This window comes from Martes martes (genome assembly GCF_963455335.1).
Source record: "Martes martes genome assembly, chromosome: 11".
Taxonomy (NCBI): Eukaryota; Metazoa; Chordata; class Mammalia; order Carnivora; family Mustelidae; genus Martes; species Martes martes.
The window spans coordinates 97,007,455-97,022,465 of NC_137899.1; the positions used below are offsets into that span (position 1 = coordinate 97,007,455).

Below are 15,011 nucleotides of genomic sequence, written 5' to 3' on the forward strand. Positions count from 1 at the left end.
ATCAAGGAGCAAGAGAATATAGATTGCGTGACAGGAAAGCCTAGATGAGGACGTGACCATGAAGCTTGAAATAACATTTCAGCTGAGAACTGATATGCTTCAGAAGAACACACCCAGTCCAAAGAAGCATCAGGCTGGGTGGCCAGGGAGAACCGGGCAGGGTGAAGGACAACGAGCTGTGAGGGTGGAGAGCACCAGTCATGGCAGAGAGCACGGGGCAGGGCAACCAGAGAGCACAGGGCAGGGTTCAGGGCACCAAGCAGGGTGGTGGGAGAGCACGAGACAGGGTGGGGAGCACCGGGCAGGACCTGAGCGGCCCAGGGAGGGGCTGGATCCTGCAGCGCCTGGAATGAGGTGACAGCTGGTGTGCAGAAGTTGACTTAATATTGTGCTGCATCTCTGTGGACAAAAAGATCAGGCGACCTTTCAGAAACTGCATTTTGGGGAGTTGAAACACCTCCCGATTTATCATGTCTGCCCTAACCTGTATGTGGGTGGCATTCTGTGGTTTCCAGAGGTCTTTTAAAATTCAGTGTGCCTAAAATTGAGCTTATTGTTCCCTTAAAGCAGCTCCTCTTGGATAAATGACTTAAGCCTCAATTTGCCCACTTATAAAAAGAGAATCGTACACCCCTTGGAGGATTGTTTTTGAAGATTAAGAGAACGCATAGAAAAACACCCTGTTGTGAGTACACAGTGAGTGCGTAAGAAACACATGGGTCTGCCCCTATGTTGACCTTTCTAGCTTCCCCAAGTGACAAGGGCCATGTCCTGGGTCCCCTGTCCCTTCTAGTCACCTGACTTCCAACTTCAGCAGTCGCCATGAAGGAATTTCCTGAGCGCTCAGATGCCTCCACCCTGGTGCAGGTGCACAGGGGCAGCTCTGAAGTGGTGAGGAGCTGACACCCCGGGGAAGTGGGGGGTTTGGGGGACACACGCCATGGTGGTGGAGCTCAGGTGCGTTCTGGAGTTCCTCTCAGGAGAAGCTGAGATCCAGCTGCCCGCAGTGGTAAACGGCTCAGCCATGCACGCTTCACTGCCTTTCCCTCCTTCCTGGTCTCTCCCTCCCCACCTCCTACTCTGGCATTCGGGGCCCACTTCCCAAACAAACCACCTGACTCAAGTCCCTGTAGCAGGCTTTCCTTTGGGGGAGGAAACTAAACTGAGACCCCAAAGCTCTCCTCTACCTTTGGTTCCTTCCTGCCTCTCTCTTGTTTCCATACGCAGCCAGCCGCCTACCTCACTTTGCATCGTCTGTCGCCGGGGTCTCTCAAACATCAGTGCCTTCAGCCTGTAGTCACATCTAGACTAAGTGGAGCTGGCTTTAGTGCCAGGATGGATTGTCATCCACACTCTTCCTCAAGCCACCTTACCCACCTCTCTTCGTAATAACCCTCCAATTTCATCCTCTCCCCATAAGGTAAAAGCTGAGTGCCTCACTCTGGATCCAGGGTCTGGGCTCTCCGCCGTTTTCCAGATGTTTTTCCTGCTGCATTCTCCACAAAGCTCTAGCAGGCTTGGCATCCCTGAGCATCCCCCGTATTTCCTGTACAAGGACAGCTCCTTTCCATTCCCTAACTTCCTTTCCCATCCAGCCGCTTGTTTCTCAGTAATGCTCCCAGGAAAGGGAACTCACAAAAGAGAACCAATACCCACATGGAGCATCATGGGGCTGGTGGGTGATCTCTGCTTTCTGGTGCAGCAGTGGGGAAAAGCAGTAGAAGAGGTCAGGACGCCTGAGGTCACGATCATGGTACCTACTTTTGAAAGAGAAATCTTCCACTCATCTAATCTCTTCAGTTTAACAACAAAACCATCAAAAACAAACAAACAAACAAAACAAAACAAAACCCAGGAGATGAATAATAGTTCCTCCGAACTCTGACTGCAACTCTCTAGAAACAGGTGTGGGCAAGCACGCAGACACACTCACATCCATCAGATTCCTGACTCACGAGTTCAAAGAGGCAAAGAAAGGTGTTTTGAGACAAACAGCAAATAGCACAAGATTGGCTAAAGGAAACGAAACCCTGGACCTAAGAAGAAAGAAACACGCGGAATGAGGATAGGTACTTGGGCATGCTTCTGACACCTCGAGACGCACTCGTGTGCCCAGGTACTGGGTGCCCGCTCCAACCGCAATACTCTGGGATTGGCAAACTCATGATCAGTAATCAGTTGTGCCGCGCTGGCTCTGGGCTCTGTGGACTTCTGCAGTGGTGCAGGTGGGGGTCTGGAGACCTAGTAGAGGGGGCGGGCGAGGCAGAGTATCATGGGATTGGGGCACTCCAGGGCTGCGGCGCGGCAGGAGTACCAGAGTCCAGGAGGACCTGGCGCTGTGCTGTTGGGACCAGCAGGGAGCACGAGGCACGGCAAAGGGGGCTAAGGGTGCTGAGGGCACCGCAGTGCGGGGGGCGGGGTGCTACTCACAAGGAGAAGCCCTGGAGAGACCCCTGAACCCAGTGTTCTTGGGGTGGTATCCAGGCTTGCAGGGCTCCTTCGGGGTGGGTGGCTGGTCCTCCCAGGAGGTGGGTTTCCTCAGTGTGATGGGGTTGGGGCCCAGATTGGCTCTTAGGCCCTCCTAGAATTCTGGGGTAGTAGACCGGGTTTGCAAAGTTGCTTTCATGGTTGATGCAGAAAGCAAACGCCAAGTTCCTGGTAAAACAGATTCAAGGTAAACAATGCCCAACCCCAACATAACCCGCAGCCAAGGTCTCATCACGGGGAATTAGGCGCCCCCAACTCTGGTCATGGGGTGCAGCCTCTGAGAACAGGGGCTCCTGCATTGTAGGGCTGTTCCCTGGTGGTCAGCACCTGCCCATAGGCCGAGATTAGAAGCTGTCCTGGGAACTCAAGCTACAGGACTGGGTCTGCGAGCATATAGAAATGGGTGCCACAGATAATCTTGCTCCAAGGGTTTTCTTTAAGTTTACTCCACGAATCACTGCTTCCTATCAACGTGAGATTTCGCTCTCCTAGAAAGCGACTCAGCCATCACTTGCCTAGAAAAGAATTTCGGAACCTCCAGACTATTCCAAATCCTCCGCCCGACGACACCAAATACCCTGTTTCTGATTCCTCCCCAGGTTGCGACGCCTCACTCACTTGTTCCAGCACCGATCATCGTCGGTTTCTCTCATAGGCTCTCTTGCTCTGAGTGTAGCGTCTGTCCCCGCTGTGTCCACCATGGCGAGTTTCATTTCTGTCATGTAGTAGTAGGCTGTGGTTGCTCAATACGTAAACGTGTGTGGTTGGAGAAATGAATAAGCATCTGGGGAATGTTCAGGAGATGTCTGCTGAATTAGTAAATAACCGAGTCTGTGGAGGATGAGCGGAAATCTGTTTGGCAGGTGGAAGCCCAATGTGAGCTGAGTTAGTCGAATGCTTAGGTTTCAGACCAGGAAACAAGCCTTTGGGAAGGAGAGTGGAGTGGGACGCTGGGGGAGTGTGTCAGGAGAGTGCCCTGTCAAATGCTGACTTTAGGGAGGGGCTCTCTGGTTTTGACCAGACTCTTCCTACATCACTGTCTTTATGGTAAAGTACCACTCTTCTAGAAGGACTCCTGAGAGTGTTTTGGTGTTGATCTAATAGAAGAAAGGGCTTTAAACCAAGGTGGTTTTTCCAGGGCCAGAAGGTGAAAAGTACCTGTGGTCATCCGGGTATCTGCCATTTGGGAGCAGGAGTTGGCTGAAGAACGGAAACAAAACAACACAGGAAACTGCGTGACGGTCCTTTCGTTTATTTGTTTGTTTATTTTAAATGTTTAATTTTAATTCACTTTAGTTAGCATGGAGTGTATTATTATTTTCAGAGGTAGAATTCAGTGATTCAGCGTTGTGTATGACAGCCAGTGTTCATCCCATCGCGTGCCCTCCTTAATGCCCATCACCCAGTTACCCCATCCCCCCACCCACGTCCCCTCCAGCGACCCTCAGTTTGTTACCTACACTGAAGAGTCTTCTCTGGTTTGCCCCCCTCTCTGTCTTTATCTTATTTTATTTTTCCTTCCCATCCCCCATGTTCGACTATTTTGTTTCTTAAATTCCACATATGAGAGAACTCATATGGCGTTTATCTTTCTCGGACTGACTTATTTTGCTTAGCATGATACCTTCTGGTTCCATCCACATCATTGCAAATGACAAGATTTCCTTCTTATTGATGACCGAGTCATACCACATCTTCTTTATCCATTCATCTGTCAATGGACATCTGGGCTCTTTCCATATTTTGGCTATTGTGGACAATGCTGCTGTTTTTTTAAAGGTCCATTTAAGATGTGGCAAATGAAAGATGCCGGCCAGCATGGGTCTGACTGAAGGGTGTGCAGGTGCAGCCCTCAGACCCTTGCTACAACCTGGAGAAAACAGAGACTCCTCCATGAAAGTCAGCATATTCTCATCGGGCAGGAGTTCTGTGAGGTGCTCTGGGAGATGCAAATGGTCCTGCAGTCAGTAAATCTCAGAAGACAGTAGACGTGATAGAACTGTAATACTGCTAGGATTTATGTAGGTGTGAAAATGAGCTGCAAAATAAGTTCCAGGGAAGAGAAGGGAAAAAGGAGTGGTTTCTAGTCATCAGAGATGAACTTACAGGGAAGGGGGCACTAACATTTAGCTTTGAAAAAACATGAATGTTGTGTGCAGGCAGATAAGAATGGAGGGCATTACACCATGAGACCACATCATGGTCCACAGCATGGAGATGTCGTGTGAAAGCTTGATTTGAGAAAAACATGCAAATGTTCATTGTGGCCGAAACTTGATAACAGCGCTTGCAGGAGCAAATTTGGATGGCATCCCAGGAGTTTGGGATGGAGTTTGTAGTCTGGAGGGAAGTTTTTAAGAAATGCCAGGTAGTAAACACTGAGGTTCCCTCTTCAGCATCTATTCCCTTCCTCGCCTCTACTGCCCTTTCTAAGCAGATCTCAGTTTTGTTCAGATAATCTTCCTGACCCTTACGAGATCCAGTTGCAAGGGTAGGTATGTATTAGCTGAAGCCAAGCATGCTAGTCTCTCTCCTCCGTACTGCAATGACTGGCTCTTTCTGGGTCATACAAAATAAATAAGCATGAACAATATGATACTTAATTGTCGGGCCTCAGCAAGAGGCATACACAATCACAACTGTTCCTATTAACCCAGGGTACAGTAGCGCATTTTCTTCAAGCAGACGAAAATGCTTGCAGTAATTCCTCTTTCTCATTAAGCCAAGTGCAGGGGTAACTCCATACACAAGCTTTCTGATTATGGGCTAGCATTAAGAGTCACGGGCTTTCTTCAGTTATTTTTAGTTATGAGTTAAACTAAATGTGGTTCCATATATCCTTTCCCTGAAGGGCCCCAAGAATCTGGAAGGGATTAGCCAGCATCTAATTTAGGAATCGGGGTGGTTGCATCCACCTATGTGCATTTGCTGGGATGAGTCACTGGAGAGGTTTACTAAGTCACTAAGATGACCCAGAACAGGTGCCTACAGCTGTCTTAAGAGTAAGTACTGTGGTGGCCATGAGAATGCTCCGCTCAGATCTCCAACTGCGGGGAGCGGGTATGTACTTGACAGACAGCCCCAGCTGGTGCCTCTGCATCCTGGTGCTGGGGCCATGCTGGGACTCTCCTGGCTTCTCCTGGCTGGTGATTAAGGGGACTAAGGGCGGGGGGAAACAGGCCCATTTGTGGGAGAGACGGGACTCTTCTGATGGGCGATTGTGGCTGAGGGACTCCCTCCCACTGGCCTTGACGAGACTTTCTGAGACCTGGCCTGCAGTGTGAGCCTTTCCTTCCCTCGCTCCCTCCTTCATGAGAGGTACAACTACCTCAGTGTCTCTTGGCCCTCTCAGCCTCCTCTGGTCCCTCTCTGTTTTCTCTCACAGATGTTTCCCTTAATAAATCTCTTGCACATCTGATCTCATCGTGGCGTCTGCTCCTTGGAGGGTCCAGGCTAACACATATAGTGTTACAATTATATCTGCTGAAGTTCAAATACTCAAGTGCATGTATTAAATTTGTGTTATAATGGCAGTGAAGAGGAACGTCATTCCCTTGAGAGCACTTAGAGAAGCCTCACCCACTACATTTTTCATTCTTTGGTACATTTCTGATAACCTTTGTTCAAATTACAACATGGTCTTTCCCTTGGGCAAGTTCCTGCCTGCCTGTTTATCTAAAGCAATGAAGGTAGAGTTTGCTGCCGCTCTTGACTGATGGCCAGCGCTTAATCAGACTCAGGAAAGCTTTCATATTCTCCTTTGGTGTCTTTGTGGAATTAACCTGGAACTCTGTTTTCTTCTTGGATCAAAAGTGTACGGAACACATATGGTAGGAATGAGTAATATTGCAAAAAGGAACAAACAAGGAGTTTTCTTGTTTCCAAACTTGTCCCATCTCCAGGTCAGACATGAAGTTGGTTTTTGACTGAGGAGTTCAGTTGTCTGGGAGCCAGGGGAGCTAACTTAGTCCAAGGCTGAGTGTGGATGTTTTTCCTCTGGCTCTGAAATATCAGAGCCACTGGGTAGGCACACAGCAGACCCAGTTTCTACAATTGCACGCACACCAGTGTGGTTTAGATGTCTTCACACACAAACCCACACATGTTGTCAGGATGTCAGAGGGGCTCGTGTTGGGAGTTGGGAGTGAGTGAAGGCCAGTCTCTCAACAACAAAATTCCTACAAAGAGTCTCAAAGCTCCTAGTCCTGTGGGACCAGCAACTTTAATTTTTATGTTTCTCTACAACATAAACAATTATTTCCAAATGGATTATTCCAGAGTTATATAACAGCAAGGTCTTTCTTCTTAAGGCTTTTCATTTTATGTTGAGACTTGTGATCCAAGAGTCTTTAATTTTGATTGAGGTTGAATGATGCAGCTTAATGAGGGAAGAGGGAAAATGGAGTTAGAAGCCAAGGACACCTGAGGCTGTTTCTCATGACTCTCTGCACATTTGTCCTAATGGACAGCCCATATGTAAGTGTGAGACCTCCGTTGCTGTGCAAATTTAGTCAGTTGTTTCCACACCAATTTTCTCCATAGGAATGTGGTTCCTGATTCCACTTGTTACTGGATCCATGAGGCCATCATGAGGGGCCCAGAACTTAGAGGAACATCTTCATTCAATACCTTTGGTAGAGGGCACAGCAACCGCTGAGATGAGCCCCTCTTACTCCTAAATTCCACAGGGAAAATCTCCTGTAAAGTACAGTTTCCCTGCCCAGCACAGAGACCAACATGGGGCTCAATCTCATGACCCTTAGATCATGACCTGAGTCAAATACTTGATCCGTGGGCCACCCAGGAGCCTCTGTTTTTTTCATTTTCATGTTCAAAGTGGAAATAAGCACTGTGAGGGCAGATGTTTTAGTATGTTTATTGTGTATTTCCCTCTATAACAGGAACTGGCATTGTAGTACCTGCTCAATAAATGTTGATTGAATGAATTTATAGGTGACCCAATGACCTGATTGGAAAGGGATGCCCAAATCTGGGACATGTATCTTACAAATTTTATAAAAATTTTATGATTCTATGACTGTTTAGGCAACATTTCCATGATCATTTCATAAAAGAGGGCAGGTAAAACGTAAGGGATTTTAATTTAACTTGGAAAAGTATTTTCCTAGTGGCTTCAGCTAGTTTTTAGTGTCAAAAAATATTTAAAATTCAGTAAGGCCACAGATCTTTATTATCTTATTCCCTGTCTCACAGAGACTGTAAATGCAAAAGGGGGAGTTTGAGCGCTGGAGAAAATGGCTTCTGATACCCCTTTTATCAAAGCATTATGTATCTAATGTACGAGCATCTTTAGTTTCTGTTTTAAATTCCAGTTGGGTTTTTTTTTTTTTCCTTGTATGGCTTAATTAGCAAGTGCATTTAAACAGATTGTGAAGGTTAATTATAGTTGTATTATTCCTGCTAGGTAAAAGCAAAGTGCTGCCCTAATGCCTACTTTCTGTTCCTCCTGGGAAGGGCTCAGGGAATCTACTTGTCCCACGTGGGGATGTTTCAGACAGTAAGTAAGTGACCCATCAGTATTGACTTGTGGTCCCAACTTCATCTTGAATTACAAAGCTTCCTTCCAGTCTAGGGAAGCATTAGGGAGTCATCCTTTTCAGGGGTCACTCTTGGGTACCTTGTGAGATTAATTTTTTCCCTAATTTATCCCTGTATTCAGTCAAGAGGAATGCATATTTTCATATCATGTAGGAGGAACAGGGGCTCTTCATCCATTCTTTTGGGGTGAGAAAGAAAACAAAAGCAGCTGTGGACATGCAAGAGCTTGTCTGACACACTCACAGCGAGGCACTGTTATTCAATCCCTTGTGCATTAACAATTTCATAGAACATCCACCTCAAACAAGAGCACTCTTGAGACCATGATGAAGCAAGACAAGAGCAAGATCCCTGGGCAACCACACAAGACCAAATCCCTCTTTCTTGTCTGAAATGAGGACCTGCTACTTTTTTCAGGAAGCAATTATAGCTTTATGGGCACTTCAGTTAGCCCCACCAACAGATGAGATTTACTGAGACGATCATAGAATTGCCTTTGCTTCCTTAGACTCTCCCCAAAATTATCTACCCAAAGCCCCAGTTCTCTAGTAGTTTCTTTTTTTTTTTAAGTTTTTTTTTTTTTAAGATTTTATTTATTTATTTGTCAGAGAGAGTGAGCACAGGCAGACAGAGAGGCAGGCAGAGGCAGAGGGAGAAGCAGGCTCCCTGCTGAGCAAGGAGCCCGATGTGGGACTCGATCCCAGGACCCAGGGATCATGACCTGAGCTGAATGCAGACGCTTAACCAACTGAGCCACCAGGCGTCCCTCTAGTAGTTTCTTTTAACACTCTTACTGAGATGCCCAGTTTCTGCTGTGTTTAACCCTCGCTGCAGTCTAACTTGTTTAACCATAGCTGTGTTGCTGGTGGGCTCTGGCTGGAGGGCAGGAATTCCATCCTCTGTTATACCTGAGGATATTCTCTCCTTCCCATCCCATTAGACGCTCTTCTTTATCCGGTACCAGAGATCCACCAGGTGTTATCCGATGGTCACTCCAACAGTACTGACACGACTCAGCTGTTTGCCTTTTTATAGTTTAATTTCAGTTTCCTATGAGGATTGAGATTTAAGTCCGCTCTGCATTTTGATTGTTTGCTACCAGTGGTCAAACTCACAGTGCCACAGGTTCTTGTGAATGAATGTCCAAAGCCTTGGTTGAGGCTTAGTATTGTTTCCTTGGTACCAGTTTGGTCTCAAGGCTGCTCTGACAGTGAGAACAAAAGGAGAAACTCAATGTTAAAAAACAAAACAAAAAGTTGGCGTTGCCTCTCTGTCCATATCTTGATGGAGGCTAAGAGTTTATGAACTCTTTCAGGTACTTGGCCCCTACTTAAAACCCAGACACTTTGTAGATAACAGGACAAGGCATTGGTATAGCCCGTTACATGTACTTGGCCCTGGATTACAAGTTGTGTTGAGAAAGGGAGGGATGTCTTCTTTGTGGTCTCTTCTGGACTGAAATCATTGTTTTTATGTTGTACCTTTGATCATTTTGCCCTCCTGGCTCCCACCTCTACTGTCTGCCTCCCACCTGTACTATTTCAGATCTCAAATTATACTAAATAATTTTGGAACTCTGTGAAGATGAATTTTATGTCAAAATTTAGGCCATTCATGCAAAGAAATTTTTGGCACCTACATGTATTTCTTAATTATGTATATTTGAATTCTTTTATAGTCCAGATGAATAGAAGTAACATGTAATGGCCCTCATGTACACATATTTGTATTAACATAATCCTTGGCTTCTGGTACTGTCATCATAGCACAATGCATGGTTTATTTTTAATTTACTCATTCATTTATTCCATTATTTCTAATACACTGAATACCTATAAAACTAAACATCCAACATGACGATAAAACATTAATAATAACTTACTCTACACAACCTTTCCTCACAAAGAAATGCTGCTTCTTTATGGTGTTCAAATCTACAAGAATCCAAATGTATAAAAAGAATTTCTGTAGCTCTCTTGAATTGGATGTGGAGTGTGTGTGTAATTAGAAGATGTCTGCAAAGACAAGAACAGACTCTTCTTCAATGAAGACATACAAATAGCTAGAAAACTCATGAAAAAATGTTCATCATTAGCCATCAGGGAAGTTGAAATCAAAACCACGTTGAGATACCTCCGTACACCAGTTAAAATGGCAAAGATTAACAAGACAGTAAACAACATGTGTTGGAGAGGATGTGGAGCAAGGGGAACCTTCTTACACTGTTGGTGGGAATGCAAGTTGGTGCAGCCACTTTGGAAAATAGTGTGGAGATTCCTCATAAAATTAAAAATACAGCTACGCTATGACCTGGCAATTGCACTACCGGGTATTTACCCCAAAGATACAGATGCAGTGAAACAAAGGGCCATATGTACCCCAATGTTCATAGCATCAATGTCCACAACAGCCAAACTGTGGAAAGAGCCCTTCAGCAATGTCCACAATAGCCAAACTGTGGAAAGAGCCCTTCAACAGACAAATGCATAAAGATGTGGTCTATATATACAATGGAGTAATACTCAGTCATCAGAAAGGAGGAATGCCGCTTTTTGCATCAATGTGGATAGGACTGGAGGAGATAATGCTGAGTGAAATAAGTCAAGCAGAGAAAGTAAATTATCATGATTTCACTTACATGTGGAACATAAGAAATAACATTGAGGATATTAGGAGAAGGAAAGGAAAATTGAATTGGGGGAAATAGGAAGGGGAGACAAACCATGTGAGGCTGTGGACTCCGAGAAACAAACTGAAGGTTTTAGAGGGGAGGGTAGGGTGATGGGTGAGCCTGGTGGTGGGTATTAAGGAGGGCACATATTGTATGGAACACTGGGTGTGGTGCATAAACAATGAATCTTGGAACACTGCATCAAACTAATGACGTATTCTATGGTGACTAACATAACACAATAAACAAACAAACAAACAAACAAACAAACAAAAATGTCTGAAAAGTAGAAGATCCTTGTCTACCACACTTGGAAGATTGACTTCAAGGATGAGCGTCAAAGAAAGAAATGTTCTTCACAATGGAAGCTGAGCAGGGGACCAAAATCTTCAAAAGAATAAGCATAGATGTGATGTAGTCTTGGAAGAAGGGATAGCATGTGTTACTACTGTCAGCAAAAATAGTCAACATCTAAGACATTATTTGGTTATCTGTTGGCTTGCTAAGCATATACATTAGGAGAGGTTGGGATATCAGCTGGGCACATTGGTTTAGGGACAAAATATATCAGAGTAATCTGTAAGGTCAGTATGTGAGAACATAAGGCCAATATTCCTTAGGGAGCTCTATCTGGCCTTGGATTTGGACAATGGAAGAAAGTAAACAGATGGGGAAGGAAGAGCCACCAAAATACTACGAATAGCAAGACACAAGAAATCTGGGAGCCTGAAGATTTCCCCTAGATAGTTGACTGTTTATCCAAAATATGGTGGGAGAAGAGGGGGTAAATAGAAGAAAGCAGATTATGACGTTCAGGCAAAGTGGCAAAGAACATAACAAGGAGACTGACCGGTGGATAGAAATCCTCGGATACCATCTGGTCTCATATAGAACTGAAACTTTCTAAAATTGTAAATGAATAAGAATTCAGGCAAACATACAAACCCATTATGATCTTGAAATGCTTCCTGGAATAGGGACAAATATCATATACCTTTTTGGGAAAGAAAACTGGTTGACCAACTTCAGGCAACTCCTTCTCAGTGTTCCTTCACTCAACAAATATTGAAAATCTGCCAGAGAGTAAGCTTAATCTCAGATACATGGTGAGATCAGGGGCAGGCTTTGCTTTTTGTGGAACACCTGAAGAATTGAGAACGTGAAGTATGATTAGCTGGAAGATATTTAGTATGGCTAGAACCAGAGAGTATTGGGGAGATACGATGAACCTGGACACAGGTGGATCCCAATATTGGAAGGCATCATAAGCCATTTGAAGGATTTTGGTTGGGGCATATCTTAGTCAATATGAGGTCACTGGAGAATTTTTATTTGAGTTTATTAAAAATTTTTCAAATACATGCACAAGGTAAAAAATTAAATAGTACAGGAGGACTTGAAATGAAAAACACAGTTTCCCACCCCACCCCTTTTAACCCTAGACCGATTTCCTAGAGGCAATGCATTTAACAATTTCTATTTTTAGATCTTCTGTTGACTAACTTGCTAACATTAAATAATATGTCTGGACAATTCTTGACTTATTAACTTTAGACAATCTTTAATAATTAATTTCCCATTACAAAAGATAAGGATTTAACTGACACTACCCCTGGCTTTCCTTTGCTTATCCTTTCCCAATTTTTTAATAGATATGCCATTTTTAGACTTTTATTGATTTAATTTATAACTTTGGACAGTATACTATCCTCCAGTTCTTGTCCCATTAACTGCAGACTTTATCTTCTCATTCCTACTGTGACTATCTATGTAGCCCCAATCCTCCCGCCACTTCTCTTCCCCCAACCAATTCTCAACCTCTTTCTGCTCTCGTTTCTTAACTTGTCAGGATTAATTATTTTCCATTTCAGTTCTGAACAAAACAGTAACCCGTTCATGTTTTGTCTCTAGGCTGATCAGAACACTGAATACCAACAAACAGCATCCGCATTACTTTGGCTAAGTAAATCATGTTTACTGAGAGCTGAGTAGGAACTAGGACATTTTCTCCCATACATATTCAGTGTTCATGAAGCGTGTGCTACTTGTCAGGAGAGGTACCTACCGCCAATGTCCAACTGAGGCTCTTCTTACATCCCATGAGTTTTTGTTGTTTCACAATTGGACCTGAACGTCTTGACACATTTCCGTTTTCTTTTTGCTGAGTAAAGAATGTATGTCTCCATACTCTCAAACATTCCAGCTTCTCAAGGAAACTATGGAACAGAATGCATACTTTCTCCAAAGAGCCCGAGACGGTGTACCCTCATCTCAAATGGGTCTGCTAGAATGACACATCCTGCTGGACAACTGTCGCTCTAGAGTGAGACATCCTGGGTGAGATCCATTGTTTTCTGGGTTCTATATTTTCCTCTTTCCTGGGTTTCCTTTTTATTTTGTCAGAGAATTTCCTCAGTGTACTTCCTCAGAAAGGATTCGAAGTAGGTCGACTGAAAAGTTGCATGTCAGAAAATGTCTTTATTTTGACGCTACTTGAGGCAGTTTGGCTTGCAATAGTGTTCCGAATACAAAAATCTTCCATAAGCGAAGAAATTGCTCCACTGGCTTCTAGCATTCAGTGTTGCTAATGAAAAATCTGCTGCCAGTCTATTTCTTATTCCTTTTTTGGTTGAGCTCATGGTGATGACTTAACTTTATTTTTTCTGTGGACACTTCTAATATCTTCCCTGTATACTTAATATTCCAAAAGTTCACAAGATTCTGTCTAGATACAGGTTTCGTTGGGACCCCTCAATCTGGAGACTTGGTTCTTTCTGTTCTTCATTTTTTGTCCATTTTACTTCTTCACCTATATTTTGTTTTCTCTTTTCCAGATAGTCCTAATACTTAGATATTGATTGTCTAGATCTTTTCCTTTCCTCATTTTCTCTGCTATTTCTTTTTGTTCTATATCTAAGGGGCTTCCTTCAACTTTATTTTCCAGCCTGCCTATTGGATATTTTGGGCAGTTTAATTTCACTTTCAAGGGCTCTTTTTATCCTCAGTTTCTCCTTTGTTTGTAGCATTCTGAATTCATCTTACAATTACACCTGCAATCTCTCTGAAGAGACAGATTTTAAAGTTATTCTTTCCACGTTCACTTTGTTTCCTCTAGAGTTTGTTGTCTTTTTCAGGTCTCCAAATTCTAACTGGTTATTTTTCTTACCTGCTCCTCCCATGTCCTCTCCCTTCAACCCCCGATGCCCAGAGACTGGGGATTCCTAGCTGACTATTTGCATTTAAGAATCAAGTGACTGTTAACTGTTACAGGGGTTGGCATGGGTGTCCCCTGCCAGTGTATGGTTGGGTCTGTTTCTCCAATAAGCCTCTTCTAGGACTAGAAGCATTTGGGTCACTTGAGCAGGGAATTCCATAGTCAGAGAATCAGCTAATAGGCTAGGGGGTCACTTATTTCGACAAAAAGAGAAATTTTGTTCTGGGACACCAACTCCTACCTCTCCTCAGGGAGTTTATTCAATATCTATACAAACAGTAACAAGAACAGTAGATTTTTAATGGATACCAATAATGGTCTGCCTGTGTTCTAAGCACAGTGGTTGGGGTGGGGTAGGATGGGTTTCACTTTTACAGCTGGTATATCTCTTTATAGACTTTTCAGGTGCTCACGTTTCTTTGGGATTATGTTGTTCAGATCAGCTTCTATTCTATCTGAAAGATACCTTCAGTCTTTCATTCATTTTCATGCTTCATCCACTTTCTCTCTTCCAGAAATGTGTTGAGATGTTCTTCACTTATAATCAAATCTGTTCAGTTTTCTTTGCCGAGATGTTTTCAGTTCTCTTTTGCATTTCTTGACTTCAATTTCAGTGGGGCCTGGGGAGGGAGGGGAGGTAAACTTATACGCTCAGTTCATCATCTTATATTCAAAGTCCCACTGGAAGCATTCAAACAGGGGAGTGACATGAATAGCTTCCTATTTTAAAAAGGTCCCAGGGGCCATAATGCTAAAAATGAACTAAAGAGGGTCAGGGTGGATACAAATATTATTCTAGAGGCCTAAGAATCTGATTTCCTTGCTGAGAACATGCAATGTCTGTTCTGGGAGTCAGGTGCTTTACCAAAATGACTCATCATTCAAATCCCAGTGCACTACTAGAATGCTTTCATGGTGTGCTAGTGATGATAAATGAAACCTGAAGAAACCGTAATCTAAAAGACCTGGATGATGCTAAAGTGGTCTCTGTCTTTGTGAAGTACCTTAGGAGCCTACCTCAAGTTCCTTCTTTGAACTGGCATTTGGGAGAATCAAAGGGACTTTCTGTTCTGGTAAAAC

The 15,011-nt window shown here is 43.9% G+C and overlaps 1 protein-coding gene and 1 long non-coding RNA gene across 4 annotated transcripts in view; one reads left to right on the plus strand and one right to left on the minus strand.

The window, feature by feature from the left end:
• Positions 1-15,011, plus strand: part of LOC308352240 — a 200,727-nt gene that overhangs the window by 90,248 nt on the left and 95,468 nt on the right. The window lies entirely within an intron of this gene.
• Positions 12,058-15,011, minus strand: part of LOC308352237 (TRPM8 channel-associated factor 2-like) — a gene marked incomplete at its 5' end in the record, with an annotated part of 40,652 nt that continues 37,698 nt past the window's right edge. For both annotated transcript variants that reach the window (XR_013967642.1, XM_080818339.1), the window contains one exon: positions 12,058-14,551. The remainder of the gene's footprint in view (positions 14,552-15,011) is intronic.